The sequence below is a fragment of the Myripristis murdjan genome, chromosome 12 (genome assembly GCF_902150065.1).
Source record: "Myripristis murdjan chromosome 12, fMyrMur1.1, whole genome shotgun sequence".
Lineage (NCBI taxonomy): Eukaryota > Metazoa > Chordata > Actinopteri > Holocentriformes > Holocentridae > Myripristis > Myripristis murdjan.
Window position 1 is genome coordinate 11855721 of NC_043991.1, and position 16384 is coordinate 11872104.

At 41.6% G+C, this 16384-nt stretch overlaps 1 long non-coding RNA gene across 1 annotated transcript; it reads left to right on the forward strand.

The window, feature by feature from the left end:
- Positions 1-546: 546 nt before the first annotated feature.
- Positions 547-7797, forward strand: LOC115368872 (uncharacterized). Its single transcript, XR_003929086.1, has 4 exons — positions 547-650; positions 7144-7203; positions 7348-7467; positions 7554-7797. It is a non-coding gene; the product is annotated as an uncharacterized LOC115368872 (long non-coding RNA).
- The last annotated feature ends 8587 nt before the right edge of the window (positions 7798-16384 follow it).

Sequence of the window (16384 nt, forward strand, 5' to 3'; positions counted from 1 at the left end):
CAACGCTAATTAGGGAGAGACAGAAAAGGTGAGATGGGATTTTAAGCCTTTAGACAACTGAGACATTGACTGTACATGGGGTTCAGCTTCATGTCAAGACAGTGTTCATACATTTTAAACTCAAAATACTTAAAATCCACCTGGTAGGGTCTTTGAGCCCATTTGCTTTACCTTTGCCTTGCTTGAAGTGTTTTCCTTTGAACTTTCTCAAGTTTACTGAACAGTTAAATTGACTGCATGTCACATTTTATTCCACAGTGTCAAACCATATCAAAGAAGCCATTTGGCATGGTGTGCTGCATATCCATCCACCTGGAAGCCAGAGACGCTTTGGGTTTGTTTTGACTGTTACAGATTGTGTGTGTGTGTGTGTGTGTGTGTGTGTGTGTGTGTGTGTGTGTGTGTGTGTGTGTGTGTGTGTGTGTGTGCACGCACACGTGTTTGTGTGTGTGTGTGTATATATGCACATGATTACACATGATTGTGTGCACCTGTTGTGATTTGTATTTATGTCGGTGTTTGTGCAGTTTCTGCATTAGTGTGTATTTTGTGAGCATTTGTGTGGACCAATGTGTGTCCCCCAAGGCTGCAAAGCATGAATGGAGTCTGAGACAAGATAAACCTTGAGAGAGCCTTCTAACCGTCTGGCAGTAAGTGCACTGTGCATGTGTGTGTGTGTGTGTGTGTTTGTGTGTGTGTGTGTGTGTGTGTGTGTGTGCGCGCGCATATGTGTGTTGTTGTAATGACTTTTAGTGAATAGTTAATCCAGTTAAGAGCCAAGGTAATGTGTAATCTGGCCTTGGAGGAACAAACTAAGATGACTAAATAACTTTAGCTAATGAATTAATTGGCCACTTTGGTATGTGGAATATGTTTCATTTTATAGTAAATGTGATGCTAAGTGTTGCAAGGGAGCTATTTATTTAATAAATATTGTTTAATAAATAGGGAAAATGACAGACTACTAGCCTGAACACACAGCTAAACACAGTGTTCCCATGATTTTCTGGAATATCATGGAAAATATGGGTTTGACAGTAACTTACATGAATGAATGAATGAAACCTATTAACAAATCTAACAACACAATCATTTACACACACGTGTTTGTGTCGCCACAGTTGTGCTGAACATCCCATGTATGTGTGCCTGTGTGTTTGGCAAGTGGGCACCAAGTTAAAGTCTCATTTGTCATACAGCTGAAGTCCATATCTTGCATCATTCATTTAAAAAACATCCCTTAGAGCAAACTAAAGCTGTTTATCCTGGAGAGAAACGATAGTCCATCTAAATAGAAGGAACCCAAACTTTCATTATGACTTCAGATAAGCAGGCGGCTGAACCTGTAATGTGGTTCTGAGTTACAATACGAGGGATGGGGGGCTGCGGTAGCATTGTAAATAGCCTAGTAAATCACTAATATGTACTGTGGACTTTCTACACAGTCTGCTACAGCAGATAGTGGTATATTGGCGTGGTCGATTTAGCCCCGGGCCAGATATACATCCATTATCAATGGCAGTGCTACTGTAGAGCTTAATGGACTTACAGGTTGCAGACTTTCTCATTCTAACTTGTGAAGCAAGCACAGTCCGAGAAGTCCAAAGGCTAAAGGGGACTCAGGTGTCTGTTATCCTGAGAGCTAACAAGCCAGCATACCATTTATTCATATGCTGTGCTGACCAGCAACTCTAGTACTGTGTGATAAATGTACTCGAGTAACATGAAAATTGTTTAGTCTTCCAACTCATTTTTTTTTTTTTTTTTTTTTTACAGAAATAGATGTTGCCAACTGACGCAATCAATTTAAAATAGGAATTGTCACAAAATAATGACAAACAGTAATATAAAGATCAACTTGTTACCGCATAATAACAATAGTAATAATAATAATAATAATAATAATAATAATATGTGGGGCAGATGCAGGTAGATACAGAACAATTTCAACAAAAATAGGAGTGATTCTTCTGTTTTTACTGCTGAGAATCGTACCACCTGCGTGTGTATTACTTATGACAGTAATACACTCCTCAACATCAGGAAAGGAAGTGCAAAAATTGAACTGAGTGCCGCGGACCTTGGGATTATATCTTCACTCGGCATCTTAAGATCCGACGACCAGGGCGTTCGGATCGGACGTCATCGCGGGCGGTGTAGTCGACGCAGGAGGAGGGGGAGGCGAGCCGGGGTGCGACTGAGGCTGAGGAGGCTTGGACCCAAGGCTGTGCCGTTACCCAGCCTACTCCTGGCTAACGTCCGATCACAGGAGAACAAAATGGACGAGATACGGCTCAGGCTGACCCAGCAGGGAGAGATCAGACACTGCGGCGTTCTCATCCTAACAGAGACGTGGCTACATGAAAACATACCGGATGAGGCTTTAACACTGGACGGGCGGAGCCTGTTCCGGGCCGACAGAACACAAGACTCCGGTAAGACGAGAGGGGGCGGGCTCTGTGTATACATCAATGATGCTTGGTGCACAGGTGCAGTCAGAGTGGATGGAAAATGTTCACCTGACATTGAGTTTTTACTGCTCAGATGTCGGCCATATTACCTGCCAAGAGAATTCACCAGTGTGTTTGTTGCTGCTGTTTACATTCCACCGGATGCAAATTCAAAAAATGCACTCCTGGAATTGTATGAGGTCATCAGCAGCCAGATGGCAAAACAGCCAGATGCTGTTATTATTGTTGCTGGGGATTTTAATCAAACAGACCTCAGAACTGTTCTGCCAAGATTCCACCAGCACGTCCACATCCCCACCAGAGGAAACAACACACTGGACCATGTCTACACCAATGTTCCTGGCAGCTACAGAGCCCTCTCTCGTCCTCATTTTGGCCAGTCAGACCACATCTCCTTGCTTATCCTGCCTACCTACATCCAGCTGACAAAAAGGGTCAAACCAACTGTAAAAACAGTTAAAGTGTGGACAGATGAAGCTGCAGCAGCTCTACAGGACTGTTTTGAATGCACGGACTGGCAGATGTTCAGGGATGCTGCTACCCAGGAGAACCATATTGACCTTGAAGAATACGCATCATCAGTGACATCATACATCAGCAAATGTGCTGATGATGTGGTAAAAACAAGGACAGTTAAATCATTCCCTAATGAGAAAGCCTGGATGAATGGAGAGGTGAGAGCTCTATGTAGAGCCAAAAAAGCTGCCTTCAAGTCAGGTGACAAAGAAGCCTACAACACCGCCAGAGCAAACCTGAAAGCTGGCATCAAGGAGGCAAAGCGAAGGCATCAGCAGAGACTGGAGAGAGACCTCAACACCAACAACAGCAAAGACTTGTGGCAGGCGGTCAAAAATGTGACAGGTTACAAAAGCAGGAGCGCTCCCATCATGTGTGAGGCCACGTTACCAGACGAGCTAAACACATTCTATGCTCGCTTTGACCTCCTCAACAAGGAATCAGCTGTAAAGTCTACTCCGCCTCCAGAGGACCGGACACTGTCAGTATCCACAGTGGATGTGAGGAAAGTCCTGCTGAAAGTGAATATGAGTAAAGCTGCTGGGCCTGACAACATCCCTGGCCGTGTACTAAAAACATGTGCCAACCAGCTAGTAGATGTCATTACTGACATCTTCAACATATCACTGTCACAGGAGAGTGTTCCCACCTGCTTCAAGACAGCCACCATCATCCCTGTGCCTAAAAAGTCCGCAGTGTCTAATCTAAATGACTACCGCCCTGTGGCACTCACCCCCATCCTGATGAAGTGCTTTGAGAAACTGGTTCTCCAGCACATAAAGAACAACATCCCTGCCAGTCTGGACCCTCAGCAGTTTGCATTCAGAACCAACAGATCCACAGAGGATGCCATCTCCACTGCTCTCCACTCAGTCTTCACTCACCTGGAGAAAAGCAGCACCTACATCAGAATGCTGTTTGTTGACTTCAGCTCAGCTTTCAACACAATCTCCCCCATGAAGCTGATTGGAAAACTGAACACTCTGGGCATCAGTACCACTCTCTGCAACTGGATACTGGACTTCCTCACAAACAGACCCCAGTCAGTTCGGATTGGCAGTCTCTCCTCCTCCACTCTAGTGCTCAACACCGGAGCCCCCCAGGGCTGTGTGCTCAGCCCCCTCCTGTTCACGCTGTACACCCACGACTGCAACCCCCGACATGGAGAGAACTCTATTGTGAAGTTCGCGGATGACACCACCATCATCGGCCGGATTTCCAACAATGATGAGTTCTCATATCGGGAGGAAATCAACCATCTTGCAGAATGGTGCACAGAAAACAACCTACTGCTCAACGTCAGCAAAACCAAAGAGCTGATAGTTGATTTTAGAAAAAAAGAGGCAAAGACACACAACCCTGTCTACATTAATGGAGCTGAGGTGGAGCAAGTGAGCAGTTTTAAGTTCCTGGGAATCAACATAACAGAGAACCTAACATGGACTTCACATATCTCTGCCCTGGTTAAAAAAGCCCAGAAACGGCTGTATTTCTTAAGGAAACTTAAGAAAGCAAAATTCCCACGCCAAGTTCTTGTCAGCTTCTACAAAGGAGCGATTGAAAGCATCCTGACTGGAAACATCACAAACTGGCATGGGATGTGCACGGCCCAGGACAGGAAGACTCTGCAACGAGTGATTAAAACTGCCCAAAACATCATTGGCACCCATCTACCAAGCATCAGTGATATCGGGGAGGTGAGGTGCCTGCGCAGAGCCAAAAGGATCCTAAAAGACAACACCCACCCCAGCCACAGCCTGTTCACCCTGCTGCCATCAGGCAAAAGATACAGAAGTATTCGCTGCCGTACCACCAGACTACAGAGCAGCTTCTTCCCTCAGGCTGTGAGACTACTAAATGCACCATCTGCACTCCTCCATGTTTAATAATTTTATTTTCTATACAATCAATTAATCAATCAAGAGGGAACCACACTTTAATTTCATTATTCAACCTGTTGTATAATGACAAATAAACTTCCTTGTATCCTAACAAGGTGACATCGACATTTATTTATATAAAAATCCCCACATTTGTATTTATATTGCAAATGTATATATTTTTTATTTGTATTTTACAATTCTAGTTTGCCAGTAGAGTTTACAATAAATAAATAAATAAAAATAATAAATAAAATGTCAATAAAAATAAAATCACCATAATGTGCAGTGTAGAATCAAAGTCCAGCCAAAAGCCAGCTCTGCAATGACTAGAATGATTATGCAATGACTAGTGAAGCCTCACTATTTTTGATTAATGTCAAAGTACCGTGATCACATAGAGACATGCAGATGCATCTTTTTGACATCTTCTTTTTAGCTCATAAAAAGCATAGGCTGTTTTTTAAAATACACCCCAACCGTGAAGATGAAACCCATAATCCAGCACATTGTCACTTCATGGTGTAAGTACATACTGAGGAGTTTTTTGTGTAAAGATTGAAAATGTCATTGATTGAATAGGTAACATGACCATGAATATATGGTCTGCTGAATTTGGGGAAAAAAAGAAAAAAAAAAAAAGTGATGTGATGATGCAAATATGTTGATGTGACAGCAAGTTCACAGTAACTGCCTTGTTCACTCAAGTTATCCAAAGATAATTTTCTGTGGAGCACTAGCTAATCTGTCTGGATGTGTGTGGATCTGAGATTGCAACTAGATTCTCTATGGTTGATTTATCTGTTTTAACAGCTCTGGTTTGAGCAGACTGGCACTATCAACCAGGACATGTGCCACCCAACAAGCTGACTGATACTTTGGACGTATTGTTTCCAGCCAGTTGTGGCAGCTCCAGTGTCTCTTGTTTGTGTTTCATTATCTTCCTTTGTCACAGTGTTTTCCTCATTTTTAACAGTTTTAAAATACTTCTTAACCTTCCTTGGACATCACAGCAATCAGTACACATTGGTGGTTGAAGGTTGTACTTGTTTTTGTTGGCTCTAGCCAATGTGTGAACCGGTAGTTTTAAGCAGCATCGTTTAAACACTGACCGAATGACAGCACTATGAGTTTGGGATGTGTTTTGGGTGGAGAGGCTGGAAGCACTGGGAGAACTTCGGAGGCGGAGAACGGGTGCAGAGCAGGCGTAAAACAGTGTGACAGGGAGTTTTGGGAATGCAGCATTAGCGCTATGTGATATGCTGATATATATTGCGTGACAGTAGAAAAACATCTATCGTTCCTTGTTTTGTTCAATAGTTTGCTTCATTGTGTCATAAATCAACTCATTATGGTAATTTAACACACAATTTTATTTTCTGTAGTTTTGACGTTGCTTAGCGTTCGTCTGCACAGCAGTGTGAACACAGGCAACGTAAAGTAACTTCCTAACATATACATAATAACAAAGCTTAAGTTTAATCCTGTGTGGAAGTGTAGTGGCAGCATTGCTTTGCCATAATGATCGACACGGTGTGAGTGTTTGCTCTGGGTGTCACACTTCAGCGATCACTAAAACTCAGCAGTGTCAGGATTTTGTTAACTGCACTAATGAAGCTCAGATAAAAACAGGAGAAGACATGGCTGCAGCCACTGAGACAAAACATGCACTCCAGAAATGTTTTGATTTATTTCTCGCCGTGAATTTAGTGACTACTTGCAGTCTGTAGAATTTGGGAACGACCAACCAACATCAGAACACCTGCACACACCTGCAGCACAGCTATGGTGGCATTTTGACAAAATAAATAAATAAATAAATAAATAAATGGCTTAGGTGACAGACTGAATTTGGCGCATTTACGGCACTTTTGTTGGATGGGAAAAAATGTGCCAGCATCGGGAAGCATGTGCAGATCACTGACAGACACCATCATTAAACTTCTATTTTGCATATTTCATATTTTGTTTATTGCTGAAAATTTGCACAAAGGTTTCAAATAAAAGGAGAAAAACAATAAAATATGATTTGTCAAGTATGTATTTCAGAATGTAACAAGATATAGGCCTGTGGACATTTTATATAAACTATTTATTCATGTAATTTACTGAAAATGTGTGATACCATATATTATATGTCGATATGGGGGTATGAAATGACCTATATAAGGATATGAGATTTAGGTCATATCACACAGCCCTAGGCAGCATCATGTGCTTCACTGCTGCTCAGCCACATCCCAGACTGAAGCATGAGCTTGGCTTTGTGACTGCAGGCGGACAAAGACCATCAGGAGAGCGGTCAGAATGGAGCCATTTGTCACAATGCAGGCTGAGTGAGTTCTACTGGTCTTTTTGTCTGAGTTTTGTTGGTGTGCTCGTGTTTCTCTGTATTTGCCAGTCTGTTCTGTCTGTATGTGTCTGTTCCTGGTCTCCGCCCCCTGCACTCGGTCAGCTCAGTCTGCTCTGCCTCCTTGCAGTGATCCACACCTGCTTTGCCTCAGCGATCGAGCTCACCCGGTCCTCATCACCGTCACCTCACAGTAGATCTGCTCTGCGCTGATCATCAGTCCCTGCCAGATCGTCTCTCTGCACACGGTGTACTGCCAGAGAAGCCTTCCTTGACCTAAGCCATTTTGCTTGCCAGTGTTTTTGATTTCCTAATTCTTGTTTCCATCTCATGCAGTTCTACAAGCCAGCTTGCCACGCCAACCAAGTCCACCAGCAGTTCACCATCCTGGATCCCTGTTTCACCGGACTGTTTTCACCATCACCATCTCTGTTAACAATAAATATTGTTTCTTCTGCCAGGTTCAGAGTCTGCTCCTTGGGTTCTGCTGCTAAACCTGACACCACTGGTCCTTCTTACCCACCCATTAGACTGTGCAACTCTGCCCTGGGCTGATACTCCCCCACAACCCACCCCTTCTCTTCTATTTATTGTGATGTTCTCTTTGTGATTTTGTAACTGCTACAGCAACATGATTTCCTCATCAATAAAATGCCTCTGCTATATTAGAGTGCAGATTGGGCCGCATATTTTTGTCCGACCCCGACCCAAGCCTCAGAGCACAGTAACCGAGCCCAACCCGAACACAACAGGCCTTCTTTTTTGTGTCCAAACCCGTCCCGAGCCCCAGATTTTGCTTGTCCTGTATCACTAGGTTACATTTTCCGCCTGAAATAGCCTTGGTGTTGCCGTCAGCATCGTCACGTAAACTCCAGCGCTACACACAAAGTTGCCTAGAACAGACAGTAGGTCCATCATTTTTCACTACCCAACCCAAACATAATTTCTAAATATTTGTCCAACCCCGGCTCGCCTCTTTGGGTCCTGATGGGTCCTGACAAGCCTGGGTCGGGTGTCCACACTCTAATGGATATCGTAACCATAACTTAGCTGATGAAACATTACAGTTTTCAGCTTTAGGCAGGCAGCAGTAGGTAGGGAGCAACATGGTAGCCACTCTAAAATGCCTTGTTACTAATAGGTAAGGATAAAACCAGCACTAAAATTGGTAGTTTTATTTTTTTTTTCTTATTTGAGGTGGAATCTGATCCCTTAATGGCTCCTGTGAAGCCCTCTAATCTTAGCCAGCTCCTACTGTGTGTTTACAGGCAGGTGATAACATTGGTTTAACGGTCGTCGGCAGTTCGGAGCAGTTACCTATCTGACTTCCTGTCTGTAGAGGAAGTGAGCTGTCAGCTCTGATCATCTTCATGCGGTTCCTTCTGTCTGAGGTCTCCGCTGGCCCGGCTTTGACCCTGCCCGGGGGGTCAAAAGTCACATGTTTCCCACCGTCACTCTGCACTGCAACTGTGCAGCCTTCAAGTTTTACAGTGTGTGTGTGTGTGTGTGTGTGTATGTGTGTGTGTGTGTGTGTGTGTGTGTGTGTGTGTGTGTGAGAGAGAGAGAGAGAGAGAGAGAGAGAGAGAGAGGAGAGAGACCTTAGTTTTACTGTAGGAATCAGGGGTAAGGCTAGGGTTGGCAGGCCAAGGTGGAAACAAGGTTTTATGGGGAATCTGTTTCTGGTTAAAAGACATTTTCTCTTTTTTTGTTTTCTCTTGCTCTCTCTTTCTCTCTGTCTGTCAGCTTTTTCCTTGTTTTCTGACAGGCAATGAAGCTGTTATGAATGAGGCTACATAAACCTATGAACTCAGACAGGAAACAAGTCTGGTTTTCAACTCAAACATGCATGCTGTGGCGTTATATAAGATTGGTATACTTGATACTCTAATGAGTCTCCTTGGTCAGCAGGCACTCTTATAAATATTCAGCGGGCGGACCTTGATGTCAGTGTGGCAAGTGGGCAAACAGCTGAGGTACATGCATCCTGAACTTCAAATAAAGATGCCATGTACCATATAGTGAATGTCATATAAATAAATACGGAAAAACTAGGGAGAGCATATGAGCAAATTTTAGTAATTTGTATGAGACATATAAAACTAAAAAAAGTAGTTTGAGAGGCTTTATTTAATCAGCTGCATTCTTAGTAAAGCACGATCACCGCTGGTGAGAAGACAGGTCTTTGAGCAACTGTGTCTAAGTTCAGAAAATATAGCGGTAAATATATATTTTTTCACATTTATATTACAGCTTTCCTCATGGGTCTTTTGATTGTGTGTGTGTGTGTGTGTGCGTGCTGCATGCATGCTAATGCCTTTGTGCCTGTGATTAAATATGTGTATTTCTACGACCTCTATAGAAGTGAGTGGGTGTGAGTGTGCCCTTGTATTATGTGTACTAATTTGCGTTTCACATGTTCTTTATTTGGCTGCGTGTGTGTGTGTGTGTGTGTGTTGTCTATAGAAAGCAGGAGATAGAGCCACCAGAGTACATGCAAATACAGGAAGGATTTTTTATTGTATTTTATTTTATTTTTTAAACTACTAGACAGACTTGAAGTTTACTTATGATTTACAAAGGCACAAGGACAAGGCTTGGGAATAGAATGTGGGTACACAATATATTTCATCTGAAAGGCTTCCTCAGGTAAAGGATAATCCAAATTATCTGTCTCACTAACATTACCACCATACAATACCTACAAACTCTGAGAATATTTTATGTTAATTAAATGTTAATTTGCATTTGCTAGTACAGCTAAAGAATTTTTCACATTTTGGATGGTCATTTGGTCATTCCGGCTTAATGGCTAGGGGTTACAGGTTAGTACAGATTGAATATAAGTCAATTAGAAATGCTGTTGCTGTTCTAGGAAATGCAAACTCGCTCTCTGTATATCTGCCATTGTACTGCCGGTGCTACTGTGCTCAATCAAGTGTGCTTGTGCAGGAGTTTCATAAATCTATGCTTACCATCGAGACACAACAGAAATATCAAACACCACCACTCATACATACAAGAAAACAAAAAACAAAACCAACAAAAAGTAATCATAATGTCCTCCTGCGATTGCTGAAAGTCGCCCTGCCTCTATGTCTTTGAGAAATCCATTTGAAAAGAGTGTAATGTGTCAGCTGGCGAAGCTACAAACATTATATTGTCAACATACTTGACAGCTGAGTAAACAAATGGTCACTAAACATCCACAGTCTTTACCCAACTGGCATGTTTGGTTTTTAAATGGAGCAGAAACCACATGTCAGAACTGATGCACTTGTACAGCCTAATGAAGCCGACTCACCGTTTCAGCAACTTCAAATCACGACTAAAAGCTTTTCTTTTTCACGCTATAAAAAAAAAATGATTTTATGAGGAACTTGTTGAGCATGTGCAGGATGCTGTGATGGCTGACGCTATCCTACGTCAGGACATGTCAAATAACTCACACACAGATCACCAACAGATCCTGTAAATAACCCATCTGGTCTTTTAAACCTTGGAATTGAATATACTTTATCTTCTGGGGAACGTAAAGGGTATTCAACTCCGTTTTCCCTTTAAACTTTTGCTTTAAGGTTTTAAACTTTTGACATAACATGCTGCACATGTTTTTGGAGAACCTAACAACAAACAACAATATTGATTGATACTTGGCAACATGCATTCCATTCAACTGATTTTTTTCAGAGCATCATTTGTGGAGGTTTATAATCAATAGTTGTCTGTTAGGCCTTTTAAAGTAGGCCTACTCATTTTATATATCCTGTGGTTTTGTGTGTGTGTGTGTGTGTTTGTCTGTTTGTAAACCCCAAATCACTCAGTGGTTAGGTCTTTCAAGGACAGTGTATGTGTGTGTGTGTGTGTGTGTGTGTGTGTGTGTGTGTCTTCCCTGTGTGTATTTTTTTTTTTTTTTTTTTTTTTTTTGGCAGATGGCTAATTCATAGTCTGGATGACATCCCAGCATGTCTCTCTCTCTCCCTCTCTCCCTCCCTCTCTCTCTCTCTCTCTCTCTCTCACACACACACACACACACACACACACACACACATATTGTTGACTGAGTACTGTCAGAATTACAGGTGGGCTGCAATCCGATCGCATGTTTGAACATCTTCAGACTGCCTGTGTGTGTGATGAGGGCCGTCATCCAAACGCTGTCCATCTTTTCCTCTCTCTTGCGGCAGGCTTGATTCATTCACTTTGTCTTCCTCTCTTTCCTCCCTCCTCCATGCATCTCTCCATTCCTTGCAGCGCAGTAGAGTCGTGCCCTGTGGAATCTCTTTCATTGAGGGGATTTCTTATGAGGAGCTGCAGGTAATTACTATCATTGCACCTCCAATCTAAGTAAATTAAACTATTTTACATGAAAGCTGCCTGATCTATGCACCACCCCTCTCTAAATCCCTCCAACCTTTTCATCCTTCTCTCCTTAACTTTCTCCTTCCATTTAACATCTCCTCATCCCGTCATCTCTTGCATGCATCTGACCTCCTCCCATCCTCTCACTGCTCCTCTCCCTCTCCTGTTTCATTGCACTTTCTCTCTCTTATTCTTTGCCCGTGTCGTCTCCTTCTCCCCTCCCTCCCTCCACATTCAGCCTAAACATTCTTTCAAGCATGCATTTCACTCGATCAGGTTCTCCAGCTAAGTAAGTTAATCTGGTAAGAAGCCATAAAAGCATTGTTTATGAACAGAGCAGTAAGTGCATTGTTGGCACGATAAACCACTCTGATTTATGTTAAGGAGATCTCAGGGAATAACACAATGAGGAGAATAACGGCTCTCTCCTTCGCTCTCTGGGCATGTGTCTCTCCGTCTCTGTCTGCCTGCCGCTCTTGCTCTCTCATTTGTTTTTCTCGCTCTTTCTATTTGTTTCCCCTCTATATGTTTCACTTTCTCTCCCTCTCCTCTCGCACTCTCTGCCTCTCTTCTCCCCTCTGTTGGTCTGTCCACCTTCATATCTCCTTTTTAGTTCCTCTCTGTGTCACTCTTTCTCCTCCCTTCTGCTTTTTAATGTACCTCTCTCTTCTCTCTCCATTCCCTCTATCTCTGTCTCTCTCTCACTCCCTCAACACTGTTTTGAAATGGCATAAGAGTCGTATATTTCCCCCTCTACCTAACTTTTTACAGCCGCTCTAATTCATCTGCAAGACTGGGGCCTTTGTTTGGGACTATGCTCTGCAGCAGAATGGGTTGTACAGAATTACCCCAGTCCATGAAAAGCTTTTTCACCACAGTAAAATTGTTTTATTTATGTAATGGATCCAATAGGCTGGCTGGCAGCTGGCTTAGTTAACAACTTCACATCTGATATTCGTTTTGCGCAGGTGTTGAGAGCAAGAAACTTTATATATTGAGCAGAGCAGATCCAGGTGTCCAGTAATCAACCATCTTTAGTACAATGAGGTTCATATTTAAAATTTAAACTGACAATTTAATATGGAGCGACTCACAGCGGGTAGAACAGTAAAAAAGTCAGCATTTACTAATTTTATTCATGGGATACTGACAGAAAACATGACAATAAACAAAAACAATATTTTGCGAAGACCTGAAAAAGTTCAGCTTCAGTGAGAATGCAGATTGTACATCAAGCACTGAGCGACCGATAGCTGATTTGTATTAACCACCAAAACTGACCAAGTCCCTGTGGGAATGCATAACCCTTATCCAGTTTATGGAAAGATAAATATTTGTTCCACTTACAGCTCGATACCTGTGTGAGGGCTGGTCACTGTTTGGCACAGGGTGACGTAGGTCTGGTAAATTTTGGATTTCCATCCATGTATTTGCCATCAATGCTTTTTCAGGGGACAGGAAAACACCCTGGACAGGCCGCCAGTCCATCACAGGGCTAACACACACACACACAGTCACACACATTCACACCGAGGGACAACTTAGAGTAATCAGTTCATTTGACCTGCATGTTTGAATTGTGGAAGAAAACCCTCACAAACATGGGCAAGTATAATGTCCTTTTTAGTGAATCTTTTAACTTAAAGTACATCTCATATTTATTTTGCAGTAAACACCAAAATAATGAAATGCATTAGACAGACAAACAGTAACAATCTGATTTCGTTCAGTTCGTTTTATATCTCACTTTTCAGGCCACAGTTTGGTTTGCTTCACAGTTTGGCTTGAAAAAAAAAAAAAAAAAAAAAAAAAAAAAACATTGAACTGGCCTTGAATTCACGTTCTTTATTCATAATTTAGGCATAAACCAAAAATTCAACATATAAAGCACAAAGGCTGTACAACTTGGCAACACAAAGTCTTTGATGATGCTTGTGGTAAAGTCAGTTTGACTTCATGTTATTATTAATCAAAAGCAGCCAATGCTCTGCATTATGAATGTGTTTTCACATCATATTCAAAAATGTACAAAAATCCTCAAATGTTAATAAAAAGAAAAGCTCTTAAAAATGTGTTATTTCATAAGTTTGATGTCTTCATTATTAATCTGCAGTACAAGGTACATCTTGAATTAAAATATAAATGAATGAATGAATGATGCACACAAATATCAGAATTACTTTGTGACGCACTTTGAGACTTTTGTTTTGAAAAGCACTACATAAATAAAGTGTGTTGTTATTATTGTTGTTACTGATTTCCAGGCTACACAGACAACCACACAAGCATAAAATGAAGTGATACACTCCAACACTATCAGTGGTACATTGATAACACACTTTAACACAATCCTGACAAAACAAGCTCTCTTTTTGATTTTAAGAAAGCTGATTACAGTAAATAAATTAACTTGAACTTGAAGGAGAGAGAGTGATGGAGATATGGGAGAGAAGAGGGGTGGGCCAGACCAAGAGGATGTGGCAGAGAAAAACAAACAGAGCAGACAGAGGATAAATGCAGTGGGGTGAAAAAAAGGATAAAGCAACAGGATAAAGGATGGAAGAGGGATGGAGAGGATGGAGAGGTGAATGTGTGTGTATGTGTGTGTGTGTGTGTGTGTGTACATGTGTGTGCTTTGGAGGCTTGGAAGGGAATTTCAGCAGTTGACCTTTGATCTCATTAACAGGGTCGGACTGACCTGGCAACCTGGGACGTGCCAACATGCATGCACAAACACACACACACACACACACACATGTTTAGGACAACGGCACAAGTATGGACATTTTGTTTTCCTGCTGCAGTAAACCAGAATATAGAGGCACAGAAACCGAACAGCACACGCACGCTGGGTACACAAACAGGTCAGTACCATGCACATGAACAGAGAAGCGCACGGTGAGAAACAGGCTCACGCGCAACAGATGAGAAATAGTTCCTGCCATCCTGATGGAATTCAGCCCGGTAACAACCCTGGAAAAGCTCAAGGATACATGCAAAATTCATGACAGATGTGGCATACTTTGAGTGTCTTTGATGAAGAGATAGATACATTTGTTGGGGGATTATATGGATGGATCAGTCGATTGAAGGATGAATGAAGTGTTAATTGATTTTTTTTTTTTCTCCACAAGAAGATGCCCTGCATTGTGCCACACTCGGCGACGTGCTATATTTTTATTGTAAGTACTATATAAGAAATGTTGGTGTTTGCATTCCCTTGGTTTGACGGACTGGAAGCCATCTGGTGGATTTTTTTTTTTTTTTTTTTCAAAGGAGAGGGAATGTGATTCATTGGGCCAGATGCAGGAAGCTATATATCAACAAAGTTCTTCTTATTTTTGTGTGTATCCTCAATTTGGTCTTATTTTGTTAGCACCCACTGATTTCTAGGACTGACCAGTGTTTTCGTATTTTTTCTTCTCTCATAAGTATGAAAGAATGTCACGTGTGGGTGAGCGTATTCTTACCAAGAAAGGACAAGCTTTCTCGTTGTCGCACTCCACAACTCAGAGATCCAACACATGGAAACATGCATTTTGAAATCGAAGAACATAAAAATTGCATTTAATGAATATCAATGCATAATCACATTTGCATATTTTCATTTTTTATAGTAATTACAAGGATTTGATTAAAATAAAAATACTTGAATGCAGACATTTGAGAGTTTGTTGAAATAACAGCAACAAAAGCCTACACACCATGACAGCTATTAAAAATAGTTGTGTGCATGAATGAGAGTGTTTTTATGTGTTTATGCAGAAGTAATCTCTGTAGTTGTCAGAGCTCTGGAACTGTCCTGTACTGCTGCAGTCATCACCACAAAGCATTCAGCTTGGGTAATGCTTTTTTTTTTTTTTTTTTTTTTTTTTTGTTATATGCATTTCAATACTGGATCATTTTCATTTTATTTAAGTGAACTGTACATCCTTTCACTGAGATGAGATTCACAGCATCACACTTTTTTTTGGCCATTTTTAGCCTTTTGCCTTTCCCATAATGTCAGTACTGATACTCTGGAAAATCACATTTCCTTTCTTTCTTTTTTTTAATGTTTATTTAACATAACCTCAGTTCACTTCAGTGCAGAACTTTATTGTCCCAAGAAAGGAAATTTGACTTGGCTCAGTACCACTCAATCACAATCAAGTCTAATTTCAGTTGTTTAAGTTCTTCTTCTTTCTACAACTTTGCTTTTGGTGGCATCTCCAGTTCTTGTGAGTATTTTGCAAACAGCATAACAACTGCCCTTATTTAGTGTCTGAGGGCTTTATACTAATAACCAATGCTCAGGCACACATGTCTACTTTACAAACCAGGGATTCATCATTCAGCACACCTGGATAAGGGCCGATTTAGATGGTTTAGAAGCTTCGGTGCATCTGGAGTTGACTTATTTATTTATTTATTTTTTCTCTTAACAGTAAAATAAGAGAAAATATCAGAGACATTTAGGAGAAAGTTGCTGCATCTGGCCCAGTATTGTTCTGCAGTGAGATACAACAGAAAAATAGCCTTGAGGTGTCAGAGTGAGACCAGCGAAAATAGACAAACAACAACAACAGCTATAAAGAGAAAACAACAAAAACAGCAGGACACGGAGAATGAAACACTTTTGTGGTAAAGCGAAAGAAGGGGAGACAGACAGAGAGAGAGAGAGAGAGAGAGAGAAGGAAGGAGACAGATGGACAGCACAAAATCAGGAGAGAGGCAGAGAGGGAGAGGCAGCATGTCAGAGTAAAAAAAAAGGAAAATGACAGAGTGGGAGAGGAGTAAAGAAATTTAATGTCTTTGTCACAATACTA